We start from the raw sequence: 17721 nt of genomic DNA, 5'->3' as shown, positions 1-17721 counted from the left end.
ATGGGTGGCAGTGAAAGATAAGGTTCTTGACAGACCAGATCCAGGTTGCAGAAACTAGCTTTGGGGGCGTGGAATGTTACCTCGCTGTGGGGGAAGGAGCCAGAGCTTGTGCGGGAGGTGAGTATGTGAGTATGGAGTGAGGAGGTCCCTTCTCAGGGACATCCACTCTCTGTACACAGAAAGGGAGAGCTGTGTTCAGGCCCTCGGCAGTAAGTTGGACTCGTTTCCAGTCACCAATCCTGTTTGTGACATTTATGGACAGGATATTGAGGCGTAGTCGGGGGAAGAGGGTCTCATCGCTGCTTTTTTTGGAGAATTGGCACACTGGGGACGATATTGCATTCTCTCTACCATACTGTTGTGACAAAAATGGAGTTGAGCCAAAAGGCAAAGCTCTCGTTCTATCTGTCTTCTTTCCTACTCTAACCTATGGTCATGAGGGTTGGGTCATGACTGAAAGAACTAGACTGCAGTTACAAGGGCCAAAATGGGTTTCGTCAGGAGGAAGGCTGGGGTCTACCTTACAGATAAGGTGAGAAGCTCAGTCATTCCTGAGGAGCTTGGACTAGAGCCACTGCATTGAATGGAGCCAGCTGAGGTGGTTCGGGCATCTGGTAAGGATGCTTCCTGGACACCTCCCTAGGGAGGTGTTCCCGGCTTGTCCAGCTGGGAGAAGACCCCAGGGAAAACCCAGGACTATCTGGAGAAATTATATCTCTACAATGGTCTGGTAATGCCTTGGGATCCCCCAGTCAGAGGTGGTTGATGGCAAAGGCTGTGAACACATATGTACTGTACATGTGATTTTTTGTGAAAATCTGAAAAAAATAGTTTCATGTTGTCATTATGTGGGGTATTGTCCATAGAATTTTGAAGAAAAAAATTAATCCATTTTGAAATAAGGCTGTAACATAAAAAAATGTGGAAGAAGCACAGCACTGTGAATACCTTTCAGATGCACTATTAAAAAAATAAAAAAATAAATACATTTTTAAAAAGTACATACCCAATCCAGGCCTGAAAACAGGTAAAATCTTTGGTAAAAGTAGCATTGTAGAATATTGTGAGCAGTCGATAAACTTTTTGTGTCATTTTTAGTTTTTTGTTTTGTAATATCACTCATCACTCATATTCAATCACTTATCCTTGATCTGGTTGAGGGGCAACACCTCCAGCAGGGGAACCCAGACGTCTCCGGAAACCATCACCTTATTGTGTTGGAGAAGTTTGTGTGCTGCTATGAACCTGAGAGGTTCATAGCAGCAAAGAGCGTGTTATGACGACAACCTGTAGCACTAGCTAACTAAAAGGCTGCCACCATGGAAGACAAAACCAGCTAAATATTGAGAAGGATAAGAAGTTTATTAATCCCTAAGGAAATTGTTTTGCTGGAGTGCCAAAACAGTAAACGGCAAACATTTTTTTTTTTTTTTACAGTGAGAACAATTAGTACAACATGTTTTTGCAAAATGACTGAAGACACTTTCACAAGATGTTGACAGTATGTCAACAATGAATCCTTTTTCCACATTTCTGTATGTTCAGTTTGGATTATACATGTGTGAGATGAGATGAGATATACTTTTATTGATCTCAGAGGGGAGAAATTATGATTACACTCCAGTTACCTCAGACAGCAATTAGTCCACAATTATTCCTTGTTTACCGTAATAATGGCACACATCAGAATTAAAGACAGCACATACACATTTGACATTGTGTATGTGCACTAAATTTGAAGAATTCCGTTATCCGAATTGAGGCAAGTGGGTGAAGGTCTTGCAGCAACCCTGAGTCACGCCACCTTTAGCTTGGGGGGGTACCTGCTGCAGCTAAAACCGCGCTGCCCCCGCAGAAGTGAAGGGATGACGTGAGCAGAAGCCGGAGTGGGGTGTGTGTGATGGGGGGTAGGAGGGGGGTGGGGAGAGGGAGTGGAGCATGCTTCAGTCCTGTGAAACAGTTTATTGTCTTTGTGAGTTGAGATAAGAAAACAGCCAAATGTTCAGGAAGGCCAAAGACATTCCTCTGGAGGAAAGCAGTCGGGCAATTTGTCCTTCAGGTTGATAAGCCTGCCGTGTTGTGGTTTGAGCAGTGAAAAACACTTTTTACAGCTTCACTTGAACAACCAAATCCCAATTATGAATTAAGAATATTCCCAATTATGAGTTAAGAATATTCCCCGGCCTCCGAAATCTTCATCTGCAAGGCACCCATATGCTCCAAGATGTCATCCAATTTGCGTCTGAGTTCAAGAGTCATCACAGTTTGAGAATGCACTGCCTTGCCCACCTCGTTAATCATGACGGACAAGCGAGGGGCCGTGGTTCTTGATGCGACCATCTTGCCAATTTTCCGGTAGATCAGGGCAGCACATAAGCCAGAAAGTACCAGCCCTGCTACCATAAGACCAAAAATGAATAAATCCTCGACATCCTCCACAGAGAATGGCGCAAAGCATGCAACACGCCAGGACCCCCAGGAGTCGAGGACATAGCTTGCAGGATAAGTTCCATCTGGGCAGGTAGGATCCCCCGGTCCTGACCTTCTTGTAGAGAAGATGGTGTCAATAGTGTTCAGAGACCAGCTGATCAATTCCATGGCCATTCCATGGTTCCATTCCATTTCATGGTTAATCCAGTAGTAGTCCAATAGATCCAGTATCCAATATAATTTGAGGAATTCACAGTCTGGTGAAGTAGGGACTTGAAGGTTAAGGCAGAGAGCAGAGATAAGGGAGAGTGGAGGAGATGCGACCGCCCTTGTCGGAGTCCCAAGCTGAAAAATTTTTTTTTTTCTACTGTGCCAGACAAAGCCTGCATGAAAACACCTCGCGTGGAACATTTTAATATATAAGAAGGTACCACCACTGTTTAGTACTTTTTTCCATAAAATGTTTGATCCAGAGTTTGACTCACAGAGCTCAGTGTGGAGCTCCAGTTTGATCTGAGGAGGACAAAGTGAGAACAGGACAACAGTCACGTGACTCTTTTTGAGTCCCTGCAATGGTTATTAAAAAAAGAAAAAATCTGTTTTTATTTTTCATGGCTCAGTTGTTTTCCGGCAATAAAAAGTCCAGTAAAAGGTGTTAATTATCCAATACATAATTTTTCTGCAGATTTAGTTGCCTGTGCATGATGGTGAAAAGCACATGCACATAAGATGAATCCACTAACCATTTTATATTTAACTTGTTTTGTCCTCTCTCTCTCTCTCTCTCTCGTTCTCTCTCGCTCTCTCTGAGTGCGCTCGACCAGTGAGAAAATATCATGGCAACCGCTCAAAATCCAACAAATGTGTCAAAAAAGCAGCAGATCTCTGTGACAATGGTGTGTGTGCATCTGTGTCATGGTCTGTGCCTTTCTGGGTTCATGTTTAATCATGTCTTTTCTTGTACACTGTTGTCTTCATCCTGGTGTTGGACGTCTGCCTGTCTGTCTGTCCTCTGAGTCCCCCTGATGACAGTTCCTAGTGTTGTCTGTGTCGAAGTGTCTGTGAAGCCTCATGTCAGTTTGACTGTTTTAACCTTTAGTTAAAACTCTTTACCTTTAGTGAAAACTCTATTTAGTTATTTTTTTTGTCTGCAGTTTTATTTCCTGTAGTCTTTGTAGTCTGGTTTTATTTTTTCATTCCTGTGTTTATTTTCTCATGGATGCATTTCTGTATGTGTTGTAGTTAAGACTTCCTATTTTATTTTGGTGATCTTGGTTTGCTTGTATGTTTGGTTATCTTTCTTCCTGTGTCACTCCCCAGCTGTGGTCTGAGTAATTTCCCACACCTGTCAGTCATTTGTTCATTAGTTCTTTTCAGTATTTAAGCCCATGTTAGTTGGCTGGTTCCTTGATGTTGCTTTATGTCAGTTACTTCTGGTTGTTCCATGTTTTGTGAGCATGAAAATAAAACAGGAAGTCTTAACTACAATGCATATAGAAATGCAACCATGAGAAAATAAGCACAGGAATGAAGCCAGACTACAGGAAACAAAACTGCAGACAGTAAAAATAACCATACCTTTAAGCTTTTTTGAAACATGTTGGGAAAATGTGGAAGTAGCATTTGCACATGCGCAACATACAAATAATGAATGTTTATGAGTTCAATGGTACGAATATTTCATGAGCTGAAAGATGGAATGTTCCATTCTACTTGGCTTTGCCTGGTTGAATGGAACATTCCATCTTTCACTGAGTTGTTATTATTATTTGTGAAATCAAACAAGCAGACACGATGAGCTCAGCTTCAAATGTAAGTACTGGCTGAGAGCACCGTAAAATGACTCCGTGTGGACAGCCTCCAGCTTTAAATTGAGCTCCTCTTGATTTGCATTCAGTCTGAATGCCAGCTATTGGAGTGTTGTCCAGGATATTATTGCAATATGAGAATTTACCATGAATCTACCATCTGAAGTGGCAGAATATAAGATGAAATGGCCTCTAACAGTGGCAGAAATAAGGTGAAATGTGGGGAGATTGCCAGTGGCATTATAGATGGAGCTCTGTAATTCATCACAAAAGGATTGAGCCGTTATGTTGCATATTAAACGCAGTGTTATGATCAGTTCTGTGTCCTTTTATTCATATTTAATTGATGGTATGAATGTCACTGCAGACATCAGTGAACGTCCCTACAAATTTGAAACTTTCACTGCATACAGATACACTTCTAATGACTGAGCCCAGGAAGGCTGGATCTTAGAATTGATCCAGGATAATTGTAAACCCAGACACTCCAATTCGTCTCTCAGCTTCTGAAGTGCTGCAGTCAGAGGATCCATTGATTCTACAGAAGTCAGGGTCAGTAAACCTTTCTTCACTGACAAAAACACATAAGCACACTGACCCTTATAGAAACCAGAATCCAGTATTCGCTGGGAAAAATTCATGGATTTTTACGCAACTCCATGCACCACTCACAGTGTCTGTTTATAATCTGGCTAAATGCTAAAAATGTAATGATAAAAACTCACTGTTATGTTTCGGACGCGGTCGGAGCACCGACCCAGCGTTTGAAAGGGCCCAGCATAAAATAAGCAGAGCACGGTTCAAAAGATAACAGAATTTAATAAACATAACAGTGTGTGCAGTGCTAAACAACTAAAAAGTCCGCGGTCTGGTGAGGTGGAAACACGGCGCGCTCTCAACAGCGCAAACGGTCAGGAGCCACAGCAGTTCGGACCCAGGGACCCCGCCGACACCCCCCAGGTGGCCGCGACAAACCAAGTCTGTGAAGAAAGAAAACATGAGGTGAGTCCAACTCCACACAGAGAGACACAACTCAAAGGTGCACGCAATCAGCAAACACTTCCTGGCTTAAATCTATACATCAGCTTCTTACCCTGCAGGCACGGAACAATTCAGTTCAAATCTCCACTGCAGCAGAAGCTGATTAGACAATTAGCATAACGTGACAGCTCACTAACACAAGGTGTGAGGGACACCAAATCCACTGTCATTACTTCATAAAAGTCACCAAAAACCGAATTACCTCAGGAAGTGTGCTGAAGAGCGTGAGACCTCACCCAATCCTCCTTCACAGACTGTGGCGTCAAACCTGGAGCGGTCTCTGCGTCCGTGATGGTGAGATTGTTCTCCTGACGTCGATCTCACACGTCTGCTCACAAGGTCGAGTCTCTGGCAATCACACACTGTGCATTCAAGGTTTAAATGCAGCAATCTCTGATCAAGACAAAATACACCACAGCTGTGAGTCCTGATGACCTGCATGTGAAAACAAGCCTCAGGTGTTCAGGGTGAGGTCCTAATGCTCAGCCCTGAATGCATACCACCTGGTGGTTGAAACAGAAAACAAAAACCAAGCCAGCCAAACACCCAGCCTACAACAGTACCCCACCCTCACGGGAAGCCTCCCGGCGACCACACGGACCTGGGCCAGAAAAAACAAAGCCCCCCTCCAGGGACCATGGCTGGAATGTTGGCTGGGAACAAAAAACACCTCCTGCAGCTTCAGTTTCGGCTCCTTGTGCTGACGATCCAGCTGGGAAAGGCCCGTCTCCAGGAGCTGTAGCGTTACTGTGCTCTGACGACAGCTCCATCATCAGCTGCTCCACCTGCAATGTTAATTTCTTCATGCAGTCATTGATCATCTCAATGTTGAGCCTCTCCAGCTCTTCCCTCAGCTGGATAACGCACGCTTCCAGCCGCCTCTTCTCTGTCAACAGGGAACTCCATGCCGAGACCATCACTCTCATCCTGGAGCTCATCCTTTCCCACCCTGAGCCTGTCTGCAGCAGACTGCTCCGCAGCTGACACTCCAGTGCAGAGACATCCTTTGTTGACTTTAATGGTCTTGCCCTCTGTTTCATTTAGCAAACCTGTTAGAGTCTCCACCTTTGCGTTCATTCCTGTCGACTCTTGCTTTAGTTGTTCACTTTGCATAATTTTGGCCAGGAGTTCTTGAACCTGTGTACTCAGCCTTCTTCCGACTGTGTGTTAAAGTCTGCTTAGTCATAAAAAAAAAAAAAAAGACAAACACAAACAACCATACCAACCCCCCCCCCCTCCCCAGAGGACCGTCCCATCAAACCCCGGGAAGAGGAGAAGAGAAAAAACAACCCAAACTTAAGCTTGCAAAAAAAACCTCTAACACCCCCCCCCCCGGATGACATGTAGGGACCAACACCCCCCAGAGGACATCCCGCCAGCTCCAGGAGTAATAACCACAGCCGAGGTCCCTCTGGGATCCAAAGTCACCCACGGGGACTCCCAGCGCCTCCCAGAGGACCCTTCCATCAAACCCCAGGAGACGCCCCCCCCCATGACTAACAGACCCAGCCCCGGCCGTCTACGGCTAGATGGACCCACAGCCCTTTCCCCCCCAGAGGACACCACAGTCACACCCTGAGGGCGGAAACTGGGGGAAAAAAAAAACAAAAAACATACAAACAAAACAACCCCAACCCCACCCCCTCAGCACAGTGGAAACTGGAAGTACGTCCAGTGTCACCAACCACGACTATACCCCAAAAGTCAACCGGGAGGAGTGGAACAGCGGTAATGGCGTACGGCACAAGACGGCGCCACCCCTCCGACTTTTAAACCAGCCACCAGCTGCGGGTATATTCCACTGCCCCAAACCTCAGCTACGCCGATGGCGTACGGCTCAAAGACGCGCTGAAGCCGGAGGTGGAACAGGGAATCAACAAAAAAAAACAACACCCCGAACACCCCCCCCCCCCCCCCCGGGTGCAGAGGTTACCTGGGAAACGCCCAGCACAACCAAACTGCACCACCCCAGCAACGCCGACAACCTACGGCTCACACGGCTGGGGCCAGAGGAGAAGACAGGGAAGTAAAAAAAAAATTAAAAAAAAACACCCCCCCCCCCCCCCCCGGGTGCAGAGGGTACCTGGGAAACGCCCAGCATAACCAAACTGCACCACTCCAGCAACGCCGACAACGTACGGCTCACACGGCTGGAGCCAGAGGAGAAGAGAGGGATCAACAAAACAAAAAAAAGAAAAAAGAAAAAACAACCCAATTACCCCCCCATCACCCCCCAGAGGACCGTCCTATCAAACCCTGGGAGGTGAAACCAAAAGAAATAAAAAAGACCAACAGACTAACATAAAGTCACCTGGGTCAAACTATGCTCCAGACAGCCTGCATTTTCAACTCCACCAGACCACAGACAGTGCTTTAAAACCCACAAAAACAACAAATTAACCCTTGATAAAACACCACATACTAAAACAAGAAACAGATAATAGACCAATAAAAAAAAAACTAACATTGGCCTACATCGTCAAGTGCAAAGAATGGAAAAACGTGTTTTCCATCCTTTGAACCTGAACGGTAATGTGACTCTGTCACCAACAGAGGGAGCCAAAGTGCCAAATAAGAAAATCCCCATGGTAACAGAGTAAAAACCAATTCACACTGCTGTAAACGACAGCAGGTTATACCAAACAGCTTAAAGTGCAAACTAAATACCACCGGGGCTGCTACAACAGGCGTCGGAGCCACCTGCATGGGAGGAGACGGGGCTACAGCCGTAACAGCGGGGTGCGACGTGACCCAAGCTGTAAACTCCGCCATGCGCGCACCAACGCGCACAACCCGGGCGGAGAGCACCCGCAACTGATCCTGGATCAACTCTAACATCTGCTGCAGCCTTCCCGGCAAAAATACCGTCTCTGCTTCCGCTGGTCCATTGTTAAATGGCCAGAGACTACTGTTATGTTTCGGACGCGGTCGGAGCACCGACCCAGCGTTTGAAAGGACCCAGCATAAAATAAGCAGAGCACGGTTCAAAAGATAACAGAATTTAATAAACATAACAGTGAGTGCAGTGCTTAACAACTAAAAAGTCCGCGGTCTGGTGAGGGGGAAACACGGCGCGCTCTCAACAGCGCAAACGGTCCGGAGCCACAGCAGTTCGGACCCAGGGACCCCGCCGACACCCCCCAGGTGGCCGCGACAAACCAAGTCTGTGAAGAAAGAAAACATGAGGTGAGTCCAACTCCACACAGAGAGACACAACTCAAAGGTGCACGCAATCAGCAAACACTTCCTGGCTTAAATCTATACATCAGCTTCTTACCCTGCAGGCACGGAACAATTCAGTTCAAATCTCCACTGCAGCAGAAGCTGATTAGACAATTAGCATAACGTGACAGCTCACTAACACAAGGTGTGAGGGACACCAAATCCACTGTCATTACTTCATAAAAGTCACCAAAAACCGAATTACCTCAGGAAGTGTGCTGAAGAGCGTGAGACCTCACCCAATCCTCCTTCACAGACTGTGGCGTCAAACCTGGAGCGGTCTCTGTGTCCGTGATGGTGAGATTGTTCTCCTGACGTCGATCTCACACGTCTGCTCACAAGGTCGAGTCTCTGGCAATCACACACTGTGCATTCAAGGTTTAAATGCAGCAATCTCTGATCAAGACAAAATACACCACAGCTGTGAGTCCTGATGACCTGCACGTGAAAACAAGCCTCAGGTGTTCAGGGTGAGGTCCTAATGCTCAGCCACTCAGTCCTGAATGCATACCACCTGGTGGGAGAAACAGAAAACAAAAACCAAGCCAGCCAAACACCCCAGCCCACAACACTCACAGTCCACCTGCCTTTGGTCTTTTAAGAATGATCCTTCTGTCTCTCAGTGCTGTGGCACATGATAAATGCAACTTTGCAGCAGAAACAGCCACACAAAATGGTGATGTAACTGAAGAGGGTTATATCACACTTCTTGTAGCTTCTCCATGCACCCCTTTGCTAAATTGACTTGTTTGCATGCTGGGGAGCCATGTCTGCAGCTCTGATGTTATTAATATTTGATGGCGCTCTGTGGAGGTAACCTTTAAGTCATCCACTGCTCTACAGTCACAGGTAACCTTTATTCTTAGCTTGGCTTCTTCTGTCTGATATTCTGTTGTGGCCTTGGTAAAGTCTGCACAACATGAGTAATATCCAAAAAGTATAAAATTCAACTTTAATACCTGGTACATCAAAAAAGACAAAGTTATTTATACACGTATCGGAGGATCTTTGGTGTGAATTATACAATGACAATCTGGTGTGTGAGTGTGTGGGAAGGGGGGGGGGGGGCATGTTAGCCACCTGCTTCAGTCACCCAAAGTCTGACAATCCTTTAAAGTATTTTGTTTGTTTAATGTAATGTGATCGGATGTTGCAAATCCCAGACAGAAATCACTCCTCTCACCAACACTGACCACATGAATACAAAATGACTGAAAAGTATTCCCCCATGATCTAGCAAACCATCTTGATAAATTAACAAATGTAACACACAGCATGAAGCAACTGTCACTTTTTCAAAATAGTCTAATAAAACAAATAAATCTGTATTTCACATCTCATTCAACAATCCATACCAAAATGGATGGATATGACATGACTCAGTTTATGGGCTAAAAAGCCTTACAGGGACTTCTTCTGTTTTCATTTAGCTCGTGTTAGTTTAAGCAAATGTAGCATGCTAGCTAATGACAAACAGCTAAACAACTTAAGGCCAACCTAGCTTATGTTATACATGCTGTGACAATTGACAGTCAAAGTATAAGAACTCTCATGCAGTCACAGGAATTAAACAAGCTGACAAGTTACATTTACCAAGTGCCTCTATACTGGTTTGAACGACGCACACTGAGACATATTTAAATGGGGGCTTGCCACAAATCATTGCAGACAGTCAAGACAATTAAGTACAGAAAAAGGAAATGTATAAGGAGCTGATGACTTTTGGGTATCCATTTCTGTCCTACAAACATCCTTTTCCCATCTGCAAAATGGGTTCTTTATCAGCTGATGTCCGCTGAGTCTGTCAAAGTTTTGTGCATGCTCAAAACTTTAGTGGACATCAGACAGAGAGCTCTCCCATTGCCTGCACTAATGTTTACCATGGTGTCCTCTACTTATTATGTCTGCCAAAGGATGTAATGAGGTCACCAATGTTTACTTATTTGTCTGTCTGACTGTTAGCAGGATTACATCAAAACTACTGCATGGATTGTGATGGAATTTTCACCACAGATGGATATTAGGCCATGGAAGATTCCATTAAATTTTAGAGGCGATCCGGACTGGCAGATGTCAGAAATCGGAGACTGCTCTTGTTTACTTTTCCAATACTTATGCTTTCATATCCTGTGGTTGCCCAATGCATCAAACTGAGCTTCTGATAATCCAAAGCTCCGGCTTGAGGTGTGAATTCTGCACAAGCAGAGAGAGGACAGTTCCCAACATAGTAACAAGCAGCACAGTTGTTTATTTAGCCAAGGCCAGACTGAAGAAAAATATGTTTTTTGTCTGGACATCAGAGTGCACTTTGTGGATTCTCTTGGTGAGGAGGTGCCACAGAGTTCTTTGATGTCCTTACTGCTGCAACCACACTGAACACCGGTGTTGCTGACCAAACGGTCCCGCCTAAAAATCGGTCCTCCCTGCCTTCCCTGCACATGCGTCATTTCGGACCACACCAGCGTCATTTCTGAGCGTCAGCAGTGCTGCACCAATTATCACCTCCTTTCTGCTTAAAACTGCATTCCAGTCATCATCTATCGCAGTGACAGATATCTGAAGCTTTTGTACAACAATCCCTTCCACATAATTTCACCATTATTTCATAATAAACGACGGGGGACCGATCAGAACGCCACATTCTTCCTGGTCAGACAGCAAACCTGGGGCATATCCTGATTCAAAGAGGGTGTGGTGGTGGTGTTGGTGGTGGGGGATGCGCCCACTACAACACCCCGAGATTAAAAGGTACACTTTTGACATTTTTCATAATACTAAATACTACTACTTATAATAACAATTTTAACAAGTCAGTATTACTCTGGGACTAAGTTTTACTACAGTTGTGCACTAAGTCTAATTGATTAGCCAATACATGTTTAGCATTTGTAATGTACAGTAGGTAGATCACTTTGACTTGGTCATTTTAAAAGTAGCTCACAAGCTGAAAAAGTGTGGGCACCCCTGCCAAAGACAAGTCCATTCAAGTGAAAAAGTTTGTGTCAATTCATGTCAGAGCCCTGCACACACATTTTCACTCAGTGACATATATATTTGAAAAACAAAAAAATTTGTACAATAAGTATATGCAGTGGTGGGCACAGTTCAGCTAATCTGATAGCAGATAATTATCGAAGCTAATGTTTTTGCTAGCGGATTAGCTTTTCAGATAAGTTTTAAAACCATCATCGGACCAATTATCTTCTGAAAATTTATTCCGATAACTTTCAGTCCAATAACTTTTTTTTTTTTTTTTGGCTGGTAAAGTGAGCAAAGTTTAACGGTGAAAAATGTTTGTAAAGCCTAAAATCAAACATTTTAGTCCGTCTGTTGTGTGTTTATTTATGGCAGACTGGCTGTTGCTTGCTGATGACGTCATCATTAAGCGCAGAACATGACTGGCCGGTCGACGCAGGGAGCATTGTGGGTAGTGTAGTTCAGGTTCCCTTTGGACGTTACAGTGTTTCTGTCCCTTGTCCCTTGGAAATCTGCTGCAAAACCCATCACACATTGTGCAAAAATAATTATTTAAATATCTAAAGGACACTGGATTACTTCATCGCATCTAAACAAATGACTGTGACTGCCAGGAGTTATGGTTCTGTAAAATCTCAGCGATCACTCACAAGCCCGGTAGGTGGCGGTAAGTGCACCTTAAGCTGATGCCGTCCACTACTGGATCCAAAAAAAGTCCACTCGACACAAACATAAAATGGACTAATTTTAACATTATTTTTATTTTATTTCTTTGTGGCTGACGGTATCGCCAAGACTCGGTGAGAAAGAGGAGCTCTCACCGCGCTGCTGTGTACAGACTGGGACGTTTCCTCACCTTTTTAGACCATTGTGGATAATCTCGGAATGATTAGTTTTCCAGATGAATCCCACTGAAACTAACAGGTAAGAATTTCTATTTACTACATGTATTTTACTCTACCAGTCAATGCATTAAAAATGCATTGATGTATTTTGGTTGTTTAAGCTGCAGGGTTGAAAGTGTGTGAAAACAGCAGCTTTTTAGCTCATAAATGAATGAATCAATAGTAAAAGTTATCGGGTATCTGAAGTAAAGATAAATTTTTTTTTAGCAGTTTATCGGTTTATCATCATAAAAGATAACTTTTCAGTTATCTGATTAATAGTTATCGAAGCTAACTTTTTGGTTAGCTGTGTCCACCACTGAGTATATGACAATATGGCATTATTGTCTGCAGGTAACATAACTTGTTTTTATCATTGTCAGCATGGTGATATGCTGGTAGAGCATCAGACCTGCATCAAGGCAGTGCCACGTGTGTGTCTTTGTGTGCCGTGGACCACATTCTTTTTTTTTCTGAAATACATGTCATTTACTATGAAACCATAAATAAATCATTTGTGACCATAACATGAAAAAAATGTGTTGCAGTCCAAAGTCAGAGAGCTAGAAATAAGACATGTACACACTTATAGCTTCAAACATGCGCTCACTGTATGTGCAGAAAAAATGGCTAAACAGTGTTGCTGAAGCTCACATACACATAAGGTCATCAAGCTGGGACTTACATTGACAGATCAGCTGAAATGTCACTATTCTAGCAGGAGGTCCAACAGGAGGGAACTATTTGTTTTCTTAGGGTTGATAACACAGGTGGCCAATATGAGCAGTTCATCCATAATTAAATCAAAATGAGCCCTTATAGTCACTGTGTAATTAAGCTACAAAAGAACATCTGGTGTACAGCAGTTTGTTCATAACTGCTTTAAAAAAAAAAAAAAAAAAAAAAATGAACCATACAGGTGGTGGCTTTCAGTTTACTGCCCACAAACTGTCCTTATTTTATAAAGGCATTTTTGTTTGAAAGCCACTGTTTGTGCTGATTTTCTACTTTCTATTCAGCCACTGGTTTCTGTTTGTTTCATTACAGATTGAAAAATATCTTGCAGTAACTTGCTTGAGATACTGTTCCATTACAGTGAACATTTCATCACTTTTTCACGGGTACATGGTACCTCTGCTACAAGCACACAGCATTATTATGAAAGTCTCCTCTGTGGTGTGTTCACAGAAATTCTCACTTTTAAAATGAAGATGCAGAACAACAAACTTTTTTGTTTTGTTTTTTTTTGTTTTTTTTGCAGGAAATCAGTAGAAGTTTTAAATTTATTTGGCGCCTCAAAAATTCAGTTTTTTTTATGGGGGAATGGATGCAAATAGTGGCATACACTCAGGACACTAAAGCGGTATTATGTTGTCCAACCATACTGTACAAGACATTTTATGAATAATTATATAACAGCTGAGTGGATCCTAGTCATTTGATTGGTGCTTTGTATGTCACATGGTAAATACAAAGCACTTTATCCCATTTGTGTTGCATTGCATTTAGAGTGCTGTTTGGTTCTACTTAGAGTGCGAATTTGGTTCCATACGTTTGGTACTATTGCACTCTGCACACGTGCATGCACGCGCACACCCACATATGCTTGTGCATGCACATGCCCGCGCACACACACACAAATCCAACAAATCCACTGTGCTGTCTGGAGGCTGTTCGCAGGAAGAAAGAATGAAAAGCTGGACTAATTTCTAATGTGATTTTTTTTTCTCACTGCACTGAGGATGTACATAGTCTTTTTTGGTAGTACACGCGCGCAGAAGCGCCGACCCGGTTGCATGTGTGTGCACGCGTGCGTGGGGGACAACAGCACGATCATTTGATTGAGCTAACTGACACTGCTAATTCTTGTAACACACACACAAGATCCACTCCGCTGTAAGCCATCTGGATGCATGATGAGCTGTTCAGATGAAAAGCTGACGTGAGTTTTGGCTTGAATGAAGAACTACACAAGGTCTTTTTTTTTTTCTTCTTCTTCTTTTTTTATGGAAGTCCGAAGTCAGTGCACAGCATTACTGGACTACACGTCACAATTTGGACTTCAGCAGTAGTGGAACACCAAAATGTCTCTTTTCTGTTGTTTATAAATTAATAAAATATCAAATGACAAGGATTTTTAGCCATTATCTAAAACAAATAATGAATGTTTTTTAATTTTTTTCAATGGAACGAATATTTATTTTGGTGAAAGCTGGAACAAACCATTCAACGAGGCGAAGCCGAGTTTGTTCCAGCTTTCACCTCATGAAATATTCGTACCATTGAACTCATAAACATTCATTAGTGTGTTCACTCCCCTGTCATGGTCTGTCATCTGTGTGTGTCCTCCTGATGGTTCGTTCTCTATGTCCTTGGTCTGTCGTTTCTCACGCCTGCCCCGAGTTCACCGTGTTATGTTTCCCCTGTGGTCACCTGGTTATCATGTTTTTTCCCCCAGTTTGCACTCTGTTTACTTATGAGTTCCACATTTATTTTCTTCTTGTGTTCCTTGAGTTAGTTTTGGTTATTGGGCAGTTCTATCCGTAGCCTCTCTTGCACAGCCATGCCTTTGCAATGTATGCAGAATGTTTTGCTTTGTCTTGTTGAAAAATGCATGGAAAAGATGTCATCATGAAGGCAGCATATGTTGCTTTAAAAACTTAATATAATTTTTAGCATTAATGCTGGCATTACCGAATTGTAAATTACCTTTGTAAAGGGCACTGGCACAACCCCATACCAGGACAGACTCTGGCGTTTGGACTTGTTGCTGACAGCAGTCTGGATGGTCCTTTTTTATCTTTGGTCCAGTGCACATGGCATCCATTTCTTACAAAAAAGATCTGAAAAAAAATTCTTATGACCACAATACGTACATTTCCACTGTCTGATGGTCCAGCTCAGAAGCCTCTCAGCCCAGTGACGTGATGGCATTTCAGGACAATATTGACAAAATGCTTCATTTTATTACACAGTAAATTTAAAGGGTATAAAACTTCCCAAATCAGCATGCAGATCCACTGTGGATCTGCTGAGTGAAAACAACATAGCAAATAGACTTACCAGTGCCCCAACATTTTTTGAAAAATGTTGTAGGAGGCTTTAAATGCAGGAAGGAATATATATTACAGAGCTGCCAACCATCCCGCATTCGGCAGGATTTACTCCCACGTCCCGCATGAGTGTGAGTGAGATGCCCATTTGTCCCACAGTTGTGTGGGTCTGAGTACACCCCCAGATCCTTCTAGTTACACTCCACGCCATTTCCACTCACAGCCACGCGTCGGTGTCCCACATTGGTAACGTCAAATGAAATGAAATGAAATGAAGTTGATGACACAAAACTTGAAATATCTTGAGTTCAGACTGTTTGCAGTGAAACAGAAGTAAATATGAGAATCACTGCAGGTTTTTTTTTTAACTGTATTTTCCATATTGTTCCAACTTTTTCTGATTTGGAGTTGTACATGCAGCAGTGGCCTTGATGAGTAACAACAGTCTGGAAAGTGATCACTGTTAGTAGTCTATGGGCCAAGCAGGTTTTCAGTACCACTTAGGGGACGAAATGACATCCCAGGGTGGTAGTTACAGCCAGGTAGGGGTCAAAGATGAATTACCCAGAAGTCAAAATTTAAAAATGCTCCATTCAAACTAATACGAGGTCTGTCAATAAAGTAACGGACCTTTTATTTTTTTTTTAACTATATGGATTTGATTCATATGTTTTTACGTCAGACAAGCTTGAACCCTCGTGCGCATGCGTGAGTTTTTCCATGCCTGTCGGTGACGTCATTCGCCTGTGAGCACGCCTTGTGGAAGGAGTGGTCTCGCCCCCTTGTCGGATTTTCATTGTCTGGAAATGGCGGAATGATTTGGACTTTTTTCCATCACAATTTTTTCAGAAGCTGTTAGAGACTGGCACCTGGAAACCATTTGAAAAATTTATCTGGCTTTCGGTGAAAAGTTTACGGGCTTCACAGAGAATAAGGACTGTTACTACAGCTTTAAGGACAGCTTTAAGGACAGCTTTAAAGACAGCTTTAAGGACGCTCGGCGCGCCGCGCTCCGAGCTGCGACGACGAGGCAGAAAACGCCAGATCATTTCTAAGCTGATGGTTCTGTGGATACGAGACCGTCGTGTGCACTTTCTCTGGTTATCACAAGAGCTGGATGTCAGCCATTTTCCGGCAGATTTCACTTTTAACAAGAGATTTTGTCATGGAAAGCTGCGCGGAGGCTTCGTGCGTAACAACTGATTCGCTGTTTGAGCGAGACAAAGGCACACCTCCAGCGTGTCATGGGACAAGTTGGGACATGCCTATCTCGGCTTTCAATGCTTACCAGTCCAGTAAGTATCAGAGAAATTGTGGAGAGCTGGGCTTGTGGGGGCAAGTGATTTACTAAACCCCAGTATCACGTGGATGAGAAATATTACTTGTTGAAGCTTATACATTTAATTTTCCATGAATGATTTCTATAATTTGTGTATATAAACAACTGTTTTCACATTTGAACAGAAATTGTGACAGTTGTATTTATAAGTTTCTAAAGGACTTATATTACTATATAAGACACTCACACATTACATAGCTGGTTTGCTGGGATTATAGTTTGTATATGCATCAGCATATATTTAATAATTTTAAAGAAATCTTTATAATCATGTGATTTTTCATTATATTACACTTGGGGAGGCATAAACAACACAGCCTTATAAACAACAACTTGCTGTATTAAATCCACAATCGAATGACCTAAACCTATGCATAATGTGTTTATGCTGCCACAAAACAACATTTCTGATCCACTGTGCCCCGGCTTCCCCTACTATTAAAAATAATTAAAATAAATATGTTAACTGAATTGGCTTTACTGTTATGTGTAGACGCGGGTTGAGGAGCGGACCTGCGTCAGACGGAACCCAGCGCTACAAATAACCAGAAAAGCGGTTCCAAAAACAATATATTTATTTCACCCACTGGTGCATAAAAAGTGTAAAAACAGAAATAGCGTCCTTCTGGTGGAGTGAAGGCTGGCATGCTCTCCAGCGCCCAAAAGGATCGAAACCCGGCGCTCTTGGACCCACTACCACCGCCAAACACCCCCCAGGTGGACACGACAAACCGACTCTCTGCGAAGCATAGAAGAGGTGAGGTAAGTTAGCAGTTACAACTAATATCCTTCAAAAGACACACACTATCAGCAACACATACAGGTCTGTATTTTAAGCTTTATGCAAATAAGCAGCTTCTCACAACAGGTGGAGGACCACTTGTCCGCATGCCACAGCAGTGAGAAGCGAGCTGCACAATCCTCATCACAATTCAAGTATACTGCGTAACAAAATACCAAGTTACTAT

The 17721-nt window shown here is 43.3% G+C and overlaps 1 long non-coding RNA gene across 1 annotated transcript; it reads right to left on the bottom strand.

Annotated features, from left to right (window-relative positions):
• Nucleotides 1–2883: 2883 nt before the first annotated feature.
• On the bottom strand, nucleotides 2884–15604 carry LOC117513308. The gene is made up of 3 exons (XR_004561552.1): nucleotides 15594–15604; nucleotides 14676–14679; nucleotides 2884–2985 (listed from the first exon to the last, which is right to left on the bottom strand). It is a non-coding gene; the product is annotated as an uncharacterized LOC117513308 (long non-coding RNA).
• Between the last annotated feature and the right edge of the window lie 2117 nt (nucleotides 15605–17721).

The sequence above is a fragment of the Thalassophryne amazonica genome, chromosome 7, assembly GCF_902500255.1.
Source record: "Thalassophryne amazonica chromosome 7, fThaAma1.1, whole genome shotgun sequence".
NCBI classification, from domain to species: Eukaryota; Metazoa; Chordata; class Actinopteri; order Batrachoidiformes; family Batrachoididae; genus Thalassophryne; species Thalassophryne amazonica.
Note: the sequence above shows the minus strand (reverse complement) of the source record. Positions and strands in the feature narration are given on the sequence as shown.